This window comes from Pseudopodoces humilis, chromosome 2, assembly GCF_049639895.1.
Source record: "Pseudopodoces humilis isolate 2021_Gansu_Grassland_sample_001 chromosome 2, ASM4963989v1, whole genome shotgun sequence".
NCBI lineage: Eukaryota > Metazoa > Chordata > Aves > Passeriformes > Paridae > Pseudopodoces > Pseudopodoces humilis.
In genome coordinates, this window is record NC_142201.1 from 60555288 (window position 1) to 60571797 (window position 16510).

Consider the following 16510-nt stretch of genomic DNA (forward strand, 5'->3'; position numbering starts at 1 on the left):
CCTCTTTCGACACACACAGATGGAAACTTTTAGTAGTTTCCTTCAATTTCTTTCCCCGGCACATTTCCAGGTAATAAAGATTTGACCACTATATTTTACCTCTTCTTATTAATTGGGAATTGATCTTACAAAGATCAGACTATCAGTTTGATTCTTTCAGGTGAATTATGTTATGAATATAGTCAGTCTTCCAGTGCTTGGCAATTCTTCGACTGTTTTGGATCTCGAGCCAAAATTCCTAATTTAGATTTACATTGGCAGTGTACTAAGCCAGAATCCCAGATCCCAAGATTACTATTTGAAGGAGTTGAGCTTTGATCATTAGTGTAGCTTATCAACACAGATCTATTAACAAATGATAGATCATGTTAGATTGGACTAGATAAATGAAGGCATTCCAGACAAAGGCATCACTTTTTAGAATACAAGGAAAGTCGTCGGTTGAGCAACAATCCCTCTTGCGCTCAGAACAGACGCAGGTGTTCTTATCTTGGCATTTTCAGTATTTACAGTTCCTCTGGCTGCAGCCGGGACCCTGAGCGCTCTGTTTCTTTCGCTGGCTGCTGCACTTCTGCGAACAGACACAGAGGTCACTGCGCAGCCATAAACCCCTTATATCTGTGGCACAGTTTGGCCAGTTCACTCAAACTCTGCCCCGGGGCGTGTGAGGCTGTCAGCCGGCACTGCAACAGCTGCATTTTTAGGAAAAACTATGAAGCAAATTGCTGCCCACCTGGAACTTTATACTTACTAACCTTATAAACATCCCTGTGACTGAAAGGTCTGTGGTAGAAAGGCCTGCACCTGATCCTTGGGTCAGTGTGTCCCACTGATGTGCTGAATGATGGAATAGAGGAATAGAGGGTGCATTCATTAAAGTGGCAGTAACATTACATTGGGAAGGACCACAAGTGTATTGGAAATTAACATTGGAATTAAAAAGTGATCTTGGCACATTGGACAAGTGGCCTGAATTGTTAGAAGGCATTTGGAGAAGGCCAGCATGTCAATGAGCAGTCAAACATTTACTAAAGGAAAAACTGACCAAAGGCTTTTGAACACAAAGATGCATCATAACATTCATTCTGAGCCACACATTACTAGAAACTGAAAGAGTGCATAGGGAAAGTGCTGCCTTTTCCTGGCCCTGGCCCTCTGTTCTGTTGTAGGCTTCTACTGCTGGCAACTGCCTGGGAATGCTGAGATGATGATGTGCTCCGTATGGGTGCTCTGATGTCATGCTCCTGAGTACAGAGCAAAATGATCAGCCATGGACACAGGACAGGGAACTGGGCAGCAGTTGTACAGAAAAGATTTGGGATACTGCTGGATTCAAAGCTGAACCAGAATCACGGAGTCATAGAAACATTTAATATGGAAAAGACCTCTGAGTTCATCGAGTCCAATTATTAACCCAACAATGCCAAGTCTATCATGAAACCATGTCCCTAAGTGCCACATCTACTTGTCTTTTAAATAGTTCCAGGGCTGGTGACTCAACTACGTCCTTGGGCAGCCTGTTCTGATGCTTGATCAGCCTTTCAGTGGTAGAAAAAATCCTAATGTCTATTTCACATGTTCTGATAAAAGCCCACACCATATTAGGGTAGATAAGTGGTAATGTTATGTGTAAGAAACTTGTGCTGTCATAGATATGAGGGGCTGAGCTCTGTTTGTTGGTGCTGGTATTTCCTGGAGCACTGACTCCAGCTTAGCAACACACTTTGAAAAAGGTATGGACTGATCAGCAAGGGTTCACAAGAGCAGAGGGAAAGAGTAGAAGAAATATGGGTAAGTATGTTTTGCTGCGAGGAAGATTTAGATTAGCCATTGGAAATGCTTTGCAGTACAGCCAATAGAGAAGCAAAGAATAGTCTGTCTACCTGGTTCTCTGTCCTGGCAGATTTTTGAGAACAATCTAGAAACCTGCTCATGGGAGATCAGAAAGCATGTTAGATCTGTTATTATTGACACAGGTAATGGCTGACTCTGCCCCACAGCAAAGGGACAGGCTGCCTCTAGGTCCTTTTTAACCCTGTTCATCACCAAGTGATTCTTAGATGAACTGTGTGCTGTTATTCATACCTGTTTAGAGTGGTTACACAATTAGGATAAAAATAATATCTTCAAATCCCTATTCAGAATGGACAAGAGGGTTTGGAAAAGGGACATTATGAGAGAGGAATGTTGCCCTGCGTGGCAAGATGGATCTGCATGGAAATCACTTGTACACAGAAGGAGAAACATTCAGCTTCTGCAGTGCCCAGAGCTTTAATCCTAGCGAGTGCCTATTTTAATCCTATTTAAATACAATGTGGTACAGTCCTTTGACTCAGATTAGAGGTATGCTGCAGAAAGGGCTCCTTCCATGCCAAACCTAAGGCAAAGGTGAGCAGGGATCTAATTTCTTGTGTTGGCTGGAACTCTCCTTAGTCCATGGGCAGTAAACAGCAGAGCGGAGGTTTTATAAAGTCATCCACAAAAAAAAAAAATAAATAAATAATAATAAAAAAAAATTATCAGTGCATACCTGACCAGTTCAATTGTTTTGCAAAGAATGGGAATGGAATGTAGCCTATTTTACCTCCACAACACAGATAGCTCATGAGTAGATCCCTTTGTTAGGAGAGCTCAAGCTGACTTCTCACAGAGCAGCCAGGCTGGCTACATAAGGGAAGGGGAGCTGGAACTGCGGGCAGGGGAGGTGTCCTCCCCAGCAAGGGCTCAGTCCCAGGGTGCCCCAGCCGGGCCAGCAGTGTGGGACCTATGTGTAAAGGCACACCACGGCTGGGATGAGCCACACATGGGGCCGGACACAGCATGGCTGCGGCACAGCGCAGGTGTGGAGTGAGGGACAGGCCTGAGCACAAACACCTGCTGAGCCCTGGGGAAGAGGGTCCAAGCAAGGCAGCTCACAGCTCTATCCATGGAGCTGGTTTTAATGCAACCTGAGCCAAGGTTACGATTTCTATCCACAGGCACCACTTCAAAGTTAGCCAGTGCTTCTAATGCAGACATCTCTGCTCAGTTCTTCACCCTGAAGACATTTTCAATTAACTTAGTGATCCCTGTTGAGAAGACTCAAAGAAGATGTCCTCCCACGAGCTCTCTATTTTCGTGCCAGACTTAAGGCTTTCTGAACGCCTGTGCCATGTGGAGACACCCCACTAGATGGCGGGACAGGAGCCGATGGATGGCAAGCAGGGCTCTCCTACCTTGGTAGGAGGCCGGAGCTTTTCCCACTGCTGTTGGTACGGTTCCCATGTCACCTAAAATGCCCCAGGACCAGCACAAGTAAAAGTCGATCTTGGGTCTGTAACTGATACAGCCGCTCTGGGCTCCTGGCCAGCTGGATGCTGCACACAGATACTATTCACTCCAGATAATTAGCATCCACTCGTGATAAGCTGGGGTCTGCTGAGTTCTTAACCATTACAGAGGATAATCCTGCCATGCCAAACTCACTCAGCTGACATTTTTCAAAATGGCATTTGCTTCAGAAATCTTATGAAGTCTGAAATTGAGTTCTGCCATTTTATTCCATCCCAGTGTGCTTTTTAGGTCATTGTTACACAGTGTGAGCCCTCAGTCTTGTCAATAGGGAAATAACCATCAGAGCACTCAGCATATTAATGGTGTTATCCCTAGAATTCTGACACTACCCGTGGGTAACACAATTACATTTAGAATGCAAACTTTGCTGCAGATGCTCCAGGAGAACAGCAGGATTTAATACCCATTATAAGGAAATGGGTAGATGAACCTTTCGGTCTCTCAAAGCATCACTTTAATATACTGTAGGGGACAGCAGGCAACAGAACTAAAAGATTACATTTTGGAAAACAGCTTCTCAAATGGCAATCCAGTAACTTGAGGTCATAACACATGTCAGCTGGAAATACAAAGCTGCTGTCATTTTCAAAGATCTCAAGACAGATATTTATTATTTTCTGATAAGAATTTTGTGTCCACTACATTCTGCCCTTCTGTGAAAATCAAAAAGGTACCTGGGTGACCAAGGATATGTTGGACACTTAGGAGGTATCTCCCAGCTTCTGAGTGATTTTGAATTGCTCTGTTGTTTCAGAAAGGTATGGCAGCACTGTTGGAGCTATTCAGAAAGGGGAATTTTAAGAGAAGGATGAGAGAGGAAGGTGTTTTCAGATTTTATCCCCAAACATGCTCTGGGGAAATAGGGACCAATCTGTTTAACAATCTGTGAGAGGGCTGATAATCTGAGGCACTTCAAGATAAGGGTAGAGAAGGACCTTGAGAGTTCAGTCAGCCAGTCTTCCTTCATCAGGGGGATTAGTTAGACATGCACTTCTCTGGGGAGATGTTTGCTTACCTTATTTTTTGGATTTTCTGATGCTGGAGATTTCCATCATCCCCTGCAGAACAAACGCTTACTGAAATGGGGTCTGGGCCCTACCATTCCCCTGTGAGTGTTGCAAATATATGATGGATCATAGCCTGTATTAATGTGGATTTAGAGGTCTGTCTGATGCTCAGATCCTTATGGAGCTCAGTGTGCCCCATTCTACACAGACACTTGGCTACATAATTTCTGAATTTATTTAAAACACCAACTATATTATTTGTGAGTACTTTCACACATGAATGAACAAGGATGAACAAGAGTGTTTCTTACTGTTTGGTTCCTTCACTGGTCAGTGGGCACATGGAAGTCTCTCTCCACAGCTGTGATACTGTAGGTAGAGAGGAAAAATGGAAGAAGCAGCTCATCTCATGTATTTCTTCAGGCACTTTACATAAAAAAAAGCAGTTTAGCTAATGAATACAATTTAGGGCAGAGTTACCTGAAGTGATAAATAGATACTTCCATGAAAACATAAGAGCATCTCTCAGTGCTGATCACAAGACTAAACTGTTAATGAAATTTTAAGAAGGAAATAGAGAATAAAACCAGGAACGTCCCTGCCATATGATGTCTGTATACACACACACAGTAAATACACACATACACACACACACACACACACATTTTGTATATAATTGTTGTATGCCCAAATGTCAAGTGTCATGTGCAGGACTGGCTTCCCAGTGTCAAAAAATATGATAAAAGTGGGACCAGTACCAAGAAGAGAGGCAAGGAGCAAAATATTAATCTGGAATAGGACACATCAACTTTAAAAAGAGATAGCTGGGATGGTGGGTATGATGGCAATCTTTGAAATCAGCAGCAGAGCTAAGAAAATTAAAAGAGACCAACTGTTCACAGTCTATCAGCACACAGGAAATATGGGAACATCAAGAAAATGATAAGGTGAAAAGTTCAGAAGGGTTGAAAGAAGGCTCCTTTTAATACCCTGTATACAGTTACCTTATGAAACTTATTGCTTGAGGATGCCGTGGATACCAAAAGTTTAAATTATTGCAAAATCAATTAAAAAAAATTGCAGAAAGGGCTACTAAGAACTTCTGGCTCATGAAGAAGCCCTACAGCCAAGGAGTTCTGGAGGTCAGGAAATCTAACACTGAGAAGTTTTCTTCCTCTGCAAAGATTTGTATGTTCTTCAGGTAGGAGTTTGGAAGATATTTCTGTATCCTTAAATGTCCTTTATTAACTTGTCAATCATATGCAGCCTTAGGGGAGAACATTTCTAGAAACACTGAGGGGGAAAGAAAGTCATAAGGAGACTAGGGAACCATCTCTGTCTGCTTCTCTGCCCTGAAATAACCCTTGGCAAACCGTGGGGCCATGCTGAGGTGAGGGAGGACTGCTGCCCATTCTACCTCACCAGCTCCCAGCTATGCCAATTACATTAGCTGCTGCCCTGAGCATTTCTCCTCGTGTGACTCTGCTGTCTTATAGTTCTGACCTGGTTTTGACATTTGAAAGAGCAAGCAAAAACTTCCTCACATGTGACTGGTGTTTTAGCTGCCACCAGCTTCCTTACAGTTTAATGACTGTGCTCAAATGCCCAGCCAAGGCAGTGTTGGATATCCCTGAGTAAGCGAAGGATTACAGAGGTTCTGTGAGGTCAGGCTGCCTCATTTCAGCAGTGCCAAGATATCACATCCACCCTCTGCACTCTTTTGTACAGCCACAGGCCTCCTCTGTGTGTCTCCTTTTTAAGTTGTTCTGCAATGTGGTCTAGTCCTGTGTTCCTCCAGCTGTAGCTCATCAGGCATTAAATCACAGCAAATTTCCTGTTTGGGACATCCTGCCACATGTGATTATCTCAACCCACAAACATGGACATGTGTACAAGCAAAGTGCATCAGGACATAGACAGCACATTTATGCACATCCAAAGTTGAGCACACATATTTTTCTCCTGTAAATAACAACCAGTGTGGCCATGATGCACACAGTGTCTGTTAAGTTTGGGTTTGTTTTTTCTAAAAGGTTCTATCCTTCAGTTTTGAGAAGCTCAAGAGTGTGGGTGGGAGCACAGTACACACCTGTGAGCCAACAGAGAAATTCCTGTGTCAAAACTGGCGCTTACTGCCCCTCCTCTCTGCGATGGCAGTCTGTGCATAGCCTTCTTGTCTCAGACTCTCCATGCATGAGATAAGGCCAGTAATGTTTATGCACCTACTGCAAGGCTTCATAGAACATATTACTACTCTATGGGGAAGAAATGCCACTGAAAAAGTTGATACATATGGGAGCAAGTGAATGCAGAGAAATGAGGGAGGCGTGGAGGCGTAGCTCTTATAGCACAAAGCAAATGATTCTCCTCTGAGAACAGCATGAATATGGAAACCATGCAACAGATGCACTATGCTGAACATCAAATATATGCAAATTATTCTGATCATCTTTTTGGTGCATTTTCTCCCTATTCACGGATGGGTTTTTCTGAACATCCTAGAGAGAAGCTGCTTTTGGGGAGAGTGGATGTTGCAGACACGGTGAGAACGTGCAGGGTTTGATGTGCTCGTGGTGCCCAGAGCTGTGCTGGGCCCCTAAACAGCAGGATTGAAACTGGCTTCTGCTTCAGAATCCTCTGGGGCAAGGCAAAGGGGTGAGCTCCAGCCAGGCATGTAAGATCAATGCCATGAAAATGGGGATAGTTTTCTTTCTTTCTGTTAATCTGAGTTTACTCTCCACTGCTTTGGATTTCTGCTGGTAGCCAGTGCTATTTAAAGATTTGGCTTTCATCCAAGGCCCTCAGTCACATGCTTCACACAAAAAAACACAGACAGAAAAATAGCAATTTCTCCATTAGTTTATTGAACAGATCTCCTGCTGCTGAACACAAAAGGCACCATTTCAGTTTCTGCGTGCAGTCCTGTTTATTATAAGCAAGCTGCTTCCCTGAGAGTCAGCTTTTCCAGAGGATCATTTGTGGGTGTCTTTACTACCTGGAGTCTGACCTAGGCAGACAGAGGCTCAGGGCATGATTTTTATTTGCAAGGTGGTTTTTTTTGGTGTTTTTTGTTTGTTTGTTTGTTTTTTGTTGTTGTTGTTTGTGGGTTTTTTTTGTGTGTGTGGGTTTTTTTTAGCATTTCACATGAGAAGTACAAATATAAAGGCAAAGTCTTCTGATTTTTGTAGCCCATTGAAAATTAAGGACCAGGAAAATTCTTTTTCATAATTTCCTTGATTTCTGATTATATTCTCCATTCTTGAACACAGCCATGATGGCTGGTAGTTATATTGGCCAAATGTGTTTCTTCATTCATAGCTTCTCTTCTGGTGTAATGCAGTTGTAACAAATTATTGCTTATTTCCATAGGTAGGGAAACAAAACTGTGGAGATCATAGATATTCAGGATAGCTAGTGAGAACCTGACATCTTGCCATGATAATAATATTTCAGTGGTGCTAATGCTGAAGTTTGGCCTACAGAGAGGTACAAGGTTGGTTTTCACAGTGTGGCATTTGGCCCAAGTTACAAAATGTTAATCTTAAAAGAGAAGCATGAAAAAGGGCTGAGTTTTGGACTGACAGTGGGGAACTCCTATGTCCCAGCCCTGTTGTAGCCATGCTGATTTCTAGGATGTTCAGGCTTAAGCCTGTAAGTATGTTTTTCAGAATCAAAGTACTTTTCTGCTTCCCAGCAGAGGCAGGAGCTTCCTGTGATACTCAGGTCTTGTTCTTGGCACAATTTGGATTTCCACTTTTTGGTTTCAGTCCCTTTATTCATGATGCGTACATGTGGGTAGTAACAGGCCACAAAGAAATACCCTGAAGAGTCACTGCTAACAGCTCACAAGTGCAGCCTATGGGATGAGATCCCTTTAAGGCCTTGAGGAAGGAGACTGAGTATTACAAAGCATGTAAGAATTGCACCCTCTTGTTCAAGCCCAGTTGCAGAGATGTGAACAACATCAGGCACTGTTACAGCCTTTTTTCACAGTCCATGCAATTTCAGTCATTCAGAGTTCTGAAGTCCTTTATTAGGTTTTTTATACCATTAATGTGAAGGGCCCACTAGTTTAAAAACTGCAACTAAGAATAGCTATGAAATTACCAGAAAGGCACAAAGAGGAGAAAGACAGACTTGTATTATCTCCACAACATTTAAACAATATATTATCATCTATATATCTATCCCAAAGATTAAAAATTATGTAAAAATGCACACCATGGTAACTACTGTTAGCTTATATAAAAACAATTTTTATGTGAAAAATATGAAAGCTACAGACAGTATATACTGCACACCTGGACTTGCATATTGAACTCATGGAGAAAGTACTTTATTCTTTTAACACAAATGTCCAGTAGACATCTGAGAGCTAAAGACTGTTGAATACATGAGTTCTGGTTTTGCCTAGTCTGTAATATTGTAATAACAGTAGTAATATCGAGCTGGCTGTACTTGGTATATTTTTTAATCAAGTAGTTTGCAAGACGAGAGCTGTGATTTTCAATGCAATGTTTTCTTTTCCATGCTCTGGCAAGTGACACCATGGCTTTGTTTTAACTTAGTTCAAACACCAATTCTTATATTAATAGTGTATAGTAAGAGGAAGTGAAACGTTCATGGAATTGCAGAAGTGAAAGGCAAAAAAAGAAAATAATTATTTTTTAATACATGGTCACAGAGTAACCCCACAGTAAGGTCACGCTGCCTGCTCTGGCTCCTGCCCATGGTCTCTGGAAAGGTCTCTGGGAGCTGATTTTGGAACCTGGCACAAACTGGCTCTCTCATGTGCTATTTGGGGGAAAGTTCAGATGTTCAATTCTGGGCTTAAAAACAGAGGCAGTGAGAACTAAGATGCAGTTCTGACAGAAGAGATGTAATATAATCTTTTTACCTGTCCCACAGAGCTCCTGAATGCCCTTTTGTCTGTACTTTTTAAGGTTCATGTTTGCCTGAACTTCTTCAAATATGAAGTTGGGAGTGGGTGGAGAGTATCTCTATTCGTGTGTGTGTTCTGTGATGCAAATGGAAATGGAAATGGAAAGCATTTCAGTTTGTGGTCCAGAAGATTTTAAAAATGAGACATACTGGAGCCAAGCTGGACCAACCTTTAAGTATAAATAAAACCAGCCAATCTCAGTCATCAAAAATGCAGAGTGACTACAACTGTGCCTTGTACCATTGACTCTTCACCCCAATGGCCACAGTCAACTCAAATCAGCAGAGCAGAGCCTCTGTGAGCTCAGAGCACTGTTGGAACACACATATCTATATTTACAGTGCAATACTGACTGCCAGTGTCACAGGATGTCTCTAGGTATAATGTACTCTAGGCAGGATCATCTGTTTCATAAATTCAGCCACATATTTTAAGTGCTGGTGCACATGGAGTATTTTGACATGTCTGTGTTTGACCTAATATTGGAAGATCAGACCGTTGATTCAGGATGAGCAGTCAATCTCCTTGCAAGAGTATTTTGCTCTTGATTTTCATTCAAGGCTTCTTCCCCCATTTTTACTACAACAAAAGTTATGGTCTGTGCACATTACAAAATAATAATCAGCCTCCCACCACCACCCACTGAAACTAAACTGGCTTTTCAAGAATTTTCATAGTACATTGCTCACAAGGCTGAGAGAGATCAGCTAAAACTTGGAGGCAAACCCAGGTCCGATTAATGAGCCTGTAATTCATTAACATTTATATGGCCATTCGTTTCAGTGCGCTTGAAGTAAACAAAACAGGGAAAAAAAAGGAGAAAGAGCTGAATGTCAGAAACTCCAGGGCCTGATGCTATTGCCACTTGTCAGCAAACGGCAAATGCGTCCAAACCTTGCAAATGCACTCTGGGGTTGCTGGAGCTGTTGAGAGAGTGGATGGGAGCAATAATGCTGTGGCCTGCCTGAACAATTGTTTTCCAGAGAACTAATGTATTTTGCAGTGGATTTAGAAGATTTAATAGGAAAAAACCAAAATGCTATTCAGTTGAGCTTTCTGGGTAAAATGATTTTGACCAAGAATGTTAATTAATTCAAATGCAAAAATGTTGCTCATTGTTTCTAATGCAAAACAGCAAAACAAAACATCTGTGGCACAGGCAAAACAGTTTTGATTGTAAGAGTCCCAATTCTGATTTTCCTGCTGCAAGAAGTGCTGCCCTTCTGGCAGCACGCCAAGAATTCATTCCTAATGCTGTCCTCCTGCAACACATAAAGGAAGTTTTGAAAGTCTCATGCTACTGCTGCTCTGTCTCCTGTCACAATTGTTAGGGGATTACAGCACAGTGCAGAATTTAAGAAAATTCTTGGAACTGTTTCTGGGCTGGTATCCAGAAGCCTGTGTTTGGCTGTTCAGAGGGCTTTTGGGACACAACTAATCTGATACTTGAAACCCGTGAAGTCAGGTGTGTTAACTTTTACATGGAAAAGACAGACACATAACTATGTGCTAACTTGGTCAGATGAGCTTGGTTTGGGACCTAATTCCTTCTGCACTGGTGACGTGGGCAATGGTTAAACTAAGATCTTTTTTGCTGATTAGAGACTTGCTGAGCTAACTGAATGAGCTCTGTTCAGATAAACCAGATAAAGCTGCAGGAGTTTGCACACCACTGTTATTTTCCCCACCTAGTCTTTAACCACACCATTTAAATGCCTCTATCATGTACTGGATTGTATGGAGTGAGTAAGATCATCTATACTGTACATTTCATTGCTCACACTTTCACCTCTCCCATTACTTTCAGATGCTGTATAATTACTGATCAAAAGACATTTTCTGGGATTCCTCTATTTCTGGAACCACTTTTGTTCTTCAAGGTTTTAGAAATAGAGAACAGCCTGTTTATCATCTCCAAAATTCAATGTTGCAATGGAGTCTGCAGTGAAAATCAACATAAGAAAAAAGTGCTGTCATTTACATATTGCTGAGATACATTTGGAGAAAACAGTTGTGTAGCTTCTATAGTTACCTCATTGTCATACACACAAAATTACCTCCATTATAGAAGACTTTCAGGTAGGGAGTGTCATTTAAGATATAAAAATACATAAGATATAAAAATAATAAAAACAGCGGATCCTTTGGAATCACATAACATCTGGGATATGTAAGAACTACAAGAGTTGGGCTAGTTTCCTATTAAATTTACAGATATTACAAATCCACAAAGTTTAACTCCTTCAAGGGGGGAGTACATAATCTGTTGCTAAGTCCTGCACTCCAAGCAGCCTGGAAGGATGGCCATGCTGGGTACCCTGAGGTGTGACTGCGTAGTGCTGTGACCTTCCAGGATCCCTTAACACTTCCTCCAGGAGTTGGAGACAATCACTCAATCCCTAGACACCTTCCTTAGAATATTTCTTCTCTCAGAATCCTGCAAGTGTCTGAAGTAGCTTTCACCTGTAGTGCTTTCCTCTGGAGCAAGCTATCTAGATGTCTTAGTCCTCATGGTAACTATCACTGAACTGGCAAACCATCTGTTTTCAAAGCATCACATATTCTTTTCACTTACAAAAACCTCTCTTGTCATTTCAGACAGTCTAGCACCCTAGTAAAACCTTCTGCACAATTTATACAGGCCTGTTCTACTCATATCTCTTGTCTCAATGTTCATTTACACTATCTTCTCTTGTTCACCTTTGTTATTCTTAATTGCATTTTTGTCTCTCTTCTCCCTGTCTTCTTGCTGACTTTGTATTTGAAATGAAAAGCAAGGAAGTTTGTAGGCTGGTTCTTTGATTAGGCAGGACTGGATTCCCCATGGTGTTAGAGCTGAAGCAGGGCCAACCCATCTTTGGCATGAATTAGACTCTGCATTTTTAGCTGTGTTGTAGGAGGCCATCCAAAGTTCTTCAATGAGGTTTTACACATAATCCAGCCGGCAGTCTGCAGGCTGCAGGGTGGCTCTGCCTTGCCTCTGTTCTCTGGCCTTGAAGGTCAGGAAAAGTTGTTAGCACACTGTGTAAAGTCCAGACATTAATGCCACCTCCTGTTCTTACTGCAAGCCAGACAGAAGGCCAGAGGTATTAGGATGGGGTGTTAAAGGGCAGGGTGCATATTGTCACCCCTCAAGAGGTTTTTACTCTGCCAGGTACTTATGGCTAAGTCCTGTGAGATGTTGAGACAGTCTAATATTTCAATGCTTCCAACAGGATGAACCTACTTCAAGCCATGCACTGCTACTGCTGTTTCTTCTGTTACGCTGGTGCTGTTGCCAGTGTGAAGCCAGTTCAGCTCCCTCAGCTGACAGAAACCTGGGGCTTGATGGGTGCATTCTGTAATTAGTGAGTTGAACCCACTCGGGTCAGATGAGGTCAATCACCAGCTTGAGCAAAAGGCCAGAACTGTGTCTGGGAACAGGAGGGGAATATGGAAAGGTAAGGAAGCATCTGCCTTTTTGGCAGTGAGCTACTACATCAGTGCTGCCTTGTTGCAGAGCAAGGACTCTTTTTACAGCTGTGAGGCACATCACTCTGCTCCCTGGTGCTGCCTCCTAAGGCATGAACACAACCAAAAGTTGACATCCACTGAACCAAGTGTAGGGAAGGATAACTGTGGGAAATGGTGGGACATGAGCATGTCAGCTTCCATGTTTCATGGAAACCCAGGATGTCTATCACTGTAGTCTGTGCTTCTCCAGCCTCTGAAGCTGAAGAAAACAAGACAGTTGTTTTCCCACTCTGCCAGACTTTGTTATTAGGAGCAGTAGAAACGAGAGTTCCTATCCATGACTGCTGCTTTGCAGTATCAGCAAGGAATCCCACTGCACATTAAAGATCCTGAGGGACTTGTTCAGGATGTGGTTTTTGTGACAGAAAACTACTACAAGGACAAAATCCTACAGCTGTTTTTCCCTGCTGTGCAGAATAACCTGTCTTGATCAAGGTTAACAGCAATCAGCTCATCTCAGCCAAACACTCTGTTAGTTCTGATGCTATTATCCTGTGGATCAGCAGGCCTGTGAAACAGGAGATTATTACTTCAGAAAGCATCCTGCCTTTTCAGACCTTTTTATTAAAAAAAAAAGTTACTTCAATGCTTTATTTGACAAAATTTTATATAGTGCATTTTTCAATTTAAAAGGAAGGTTATGGTATTCAGATGCTGAATAAGCTAGCGAAAGCTAGGTTACCCAAAGCCAGACTGAGGTTACCAGAAGAAAAGCTGTACTATTTGAATAATGATTTAATGAAATTCTGTAAACACTAGAGGAAAACCATCAAAACTTGAGAATTGGGAAAGAGAATATTGAGGCTCCTTTAAGAAGTAATAGTACTGAAAGCTTGAAATTTTCCTACATAGGTAGTTCTTTGTTCTAATCAACCTTAATCCTGTGAAGGACATGGCTTGGGGTCACTTGCCAGCACATTTCCCTGACCACTGTCTTGTTTGAGTCATGTTTCTTTTACTGTAGAAGTACTTCAACTGCAACTCTGCTTTTACAGGATAGTGCAAATATGTATTTCCCCCAGCAGATGCTTCCACAAATATATGTTTCCCCCAACAGATGCTCCCTACTATCCCTGGATATTGAGTACTGCCAGCAAGGGGTGTACTGAAAGTGGCAGAAAACGTACCATATGTGAGATGTTATTTGGTGTCGCATCAACCTCTCTGTCATTCATTCAAAGTTGAATCATCTCCCTTGGGGAAAAGGTTAGGCTGTATCTTACACCATATTTTGTCTGGTTTTTAGTAGGACATAGAAAAATGTTTGCCTTTCCTTGTGTTGCATCTACGAGCATTTAAATTGGCATTGTTCCTTCCAGTTGCCACTGCTTTAGTGCAGTGCAATATTGGACAAAAGCCTCTGTGAAGCAACTGTGACTGATCTTTATTTAGCAAGGATCTGGAGGATCACCTGTTGAGGTTGGAAAGTATTTCGTAGCAGTGAAAAGCCTCCTGTAGTGCCTTCCTACATGAGCAACTCCAGTAGCTTTTCATTTGCTCATTCAAATAACATCAAGCCCAACACTATGACGTACATAGGAGTTATTATCTCTGTATGGAGTCTCAGAAAAGAAGGCAAATCACTTTCCCAGGACCTGCCGCAAGATTGCAACACTTTCAGAAAAATTTTTTTGGTTTACAAGTTTACATTTACTAGAACTGCCTTGCTGGGACCCGTACGCTGTGTGACTCTCGTCCACTCAAAGCCTGGAACTGCCCTCTGTTCCTTCACCCTTCACCCATTAAAAACAAATAATGTGACCCTTTTATATGCACAAAACAATGACACAGTAAAGACCTTTGGCTCCTGCCAATGCCAGAGCCCCAGTCAGATTATAAAAAAATATTTATTAAAAAAAAGATGACAAAATAACATTTACTATTACTCCTGATTTCACTTTCCTTTCTCCTCGACTTCTCCTCAGAAGATTCCGTTACTAAGTTAGAAACTTCAGTTGTCTTGTCGTTGTACCTGACATATGCTAGCAGCTGGAGGAAGAAATGTCATTGAATAATTACAGGAAAAAAAGGGCTGGAAAGACCTTTGAGAGTCCATCCCAATGCTTGGACTGGGTAATCCAGATTGTAATTATGTCTCAAAAACAGCTGTTTAACAGTTTTTAAAAGTTTGTGATGATGAAAATACTGCAAACTCCACAGTCAGTCTCATCTAGCACTGTCCACACCATTAGAAAGCCTGTTGTATGTCTAATGTAAGTGGTGGACAACAGATAATTAAGTTCCTCTTTATGGATAACTTTCAGTCTTGAAGATTATGATATCCTAATCTTTTTTTTTAAGACTATTTCTTTCCATTTCTTCTTACAGACTGTGTTTTGTATTCCTAGCCTTTATTTTCCTAGCTCTTCTCTACAGCCCTCCTGAAGTGCACCACACATAGCTGGATGTGTGCTCCAGGCTGAGGCTTTGCCCCTGGCAAGCACAGTGGAAGTACTATTATAAAGTCCTACATTTTTACACATGCCAGTAGCACACTGAGTGTCTATTTTTTCCAACAAAGTCATCTGTATAATTGATGGTCAGATGAAATGCTCTTCAGAGAGAAAGTGCAAACAACTGAAGGTGAGGAGGCTGTGCCAGGGCAGGGAGCTCTTGACTCCCGTGTCCTGGACTTACTTTCAGCACGCAGCCAATGAAACACGAAAAATGCAGATCAATTATGTAACAAATAACTGCAGAAGTTTCCAAGGGAAAAAGGCAACTCTCCAGTGGTTACAGCTACCAACAAAACAACAAGACAGTGTGAACAATACCTTTAGCCATCTGTGTCTCTCCACTAACCATTCATTTAAGCAGTAGCAGAAATGGCAAAACTGTCTTCACCACTGCAGAGACCAGAAGTGAAATGATTTTCCATTTTAAGCAGCAGGGGAAACAGCAAAACAAGAATGAATGCACAAAAAGCAGAGCTCCCTGGTAAAATGGTTTGAGGGCTGTCTTCTTTGCTTAAAAAAAAGAAACAAAAAATGTATGAGGAAATTTAGGAGCAGTAATTTTAGGGGTCTGGGAATTAATTAATTAAACTGTAGCCCTACACAGCCTATTGGGAAAGAACTGGCACTTGGATAAAGCTGTTGTAAGAGTGTGTAATCAGTAGCACATGTGGAAAGATGCTGAGCACCTAAGTCAATGCTGGTATGACGCAGATGCCAGGCTCAAGGCAGCTTGCCAAAAGTAGTCCACTGTCTGTGGACAAAAGCATTACATACCTCATATGTAGTATGAATTGGGTTGAGACTACAACAAAAGACATTTGTAAGAGGACCCATGCAAAAGCCACTAATGGTAACAAAAGTTAACCTGAATTCTTCTATATTCAGAAGTACACAGAACAAGCAACTAGGTACTTAAGAAATGTGATTGGGTGCAAGATATAACATGTGAACAGGAACTGATTTTCATAAGAGGTAATGAAACCCATCTGCCTGAAGAAGGAGCTACCCAACTCAAGATCAGAGTAGAGCAAGTCCTCCTTAAAAGGAGGCCGAAATTCTAGAAGTCAGAAAACCAAAGCAGCAGCACCGAAGTGAAAAATGACTCAAGGCTGGAAGCAGTGTCTCTGTGCAAAAAGAAAGAAAGGAGCCATTCAAAGTTTATCTCAAGTAAGATTGTACTACTACTTGCTGTAGGTATAAGGCCTGTGAAGTACTAGCCAGTTGCTATGAGTTTCAGGAGGGGATTATAGCTTGAATAC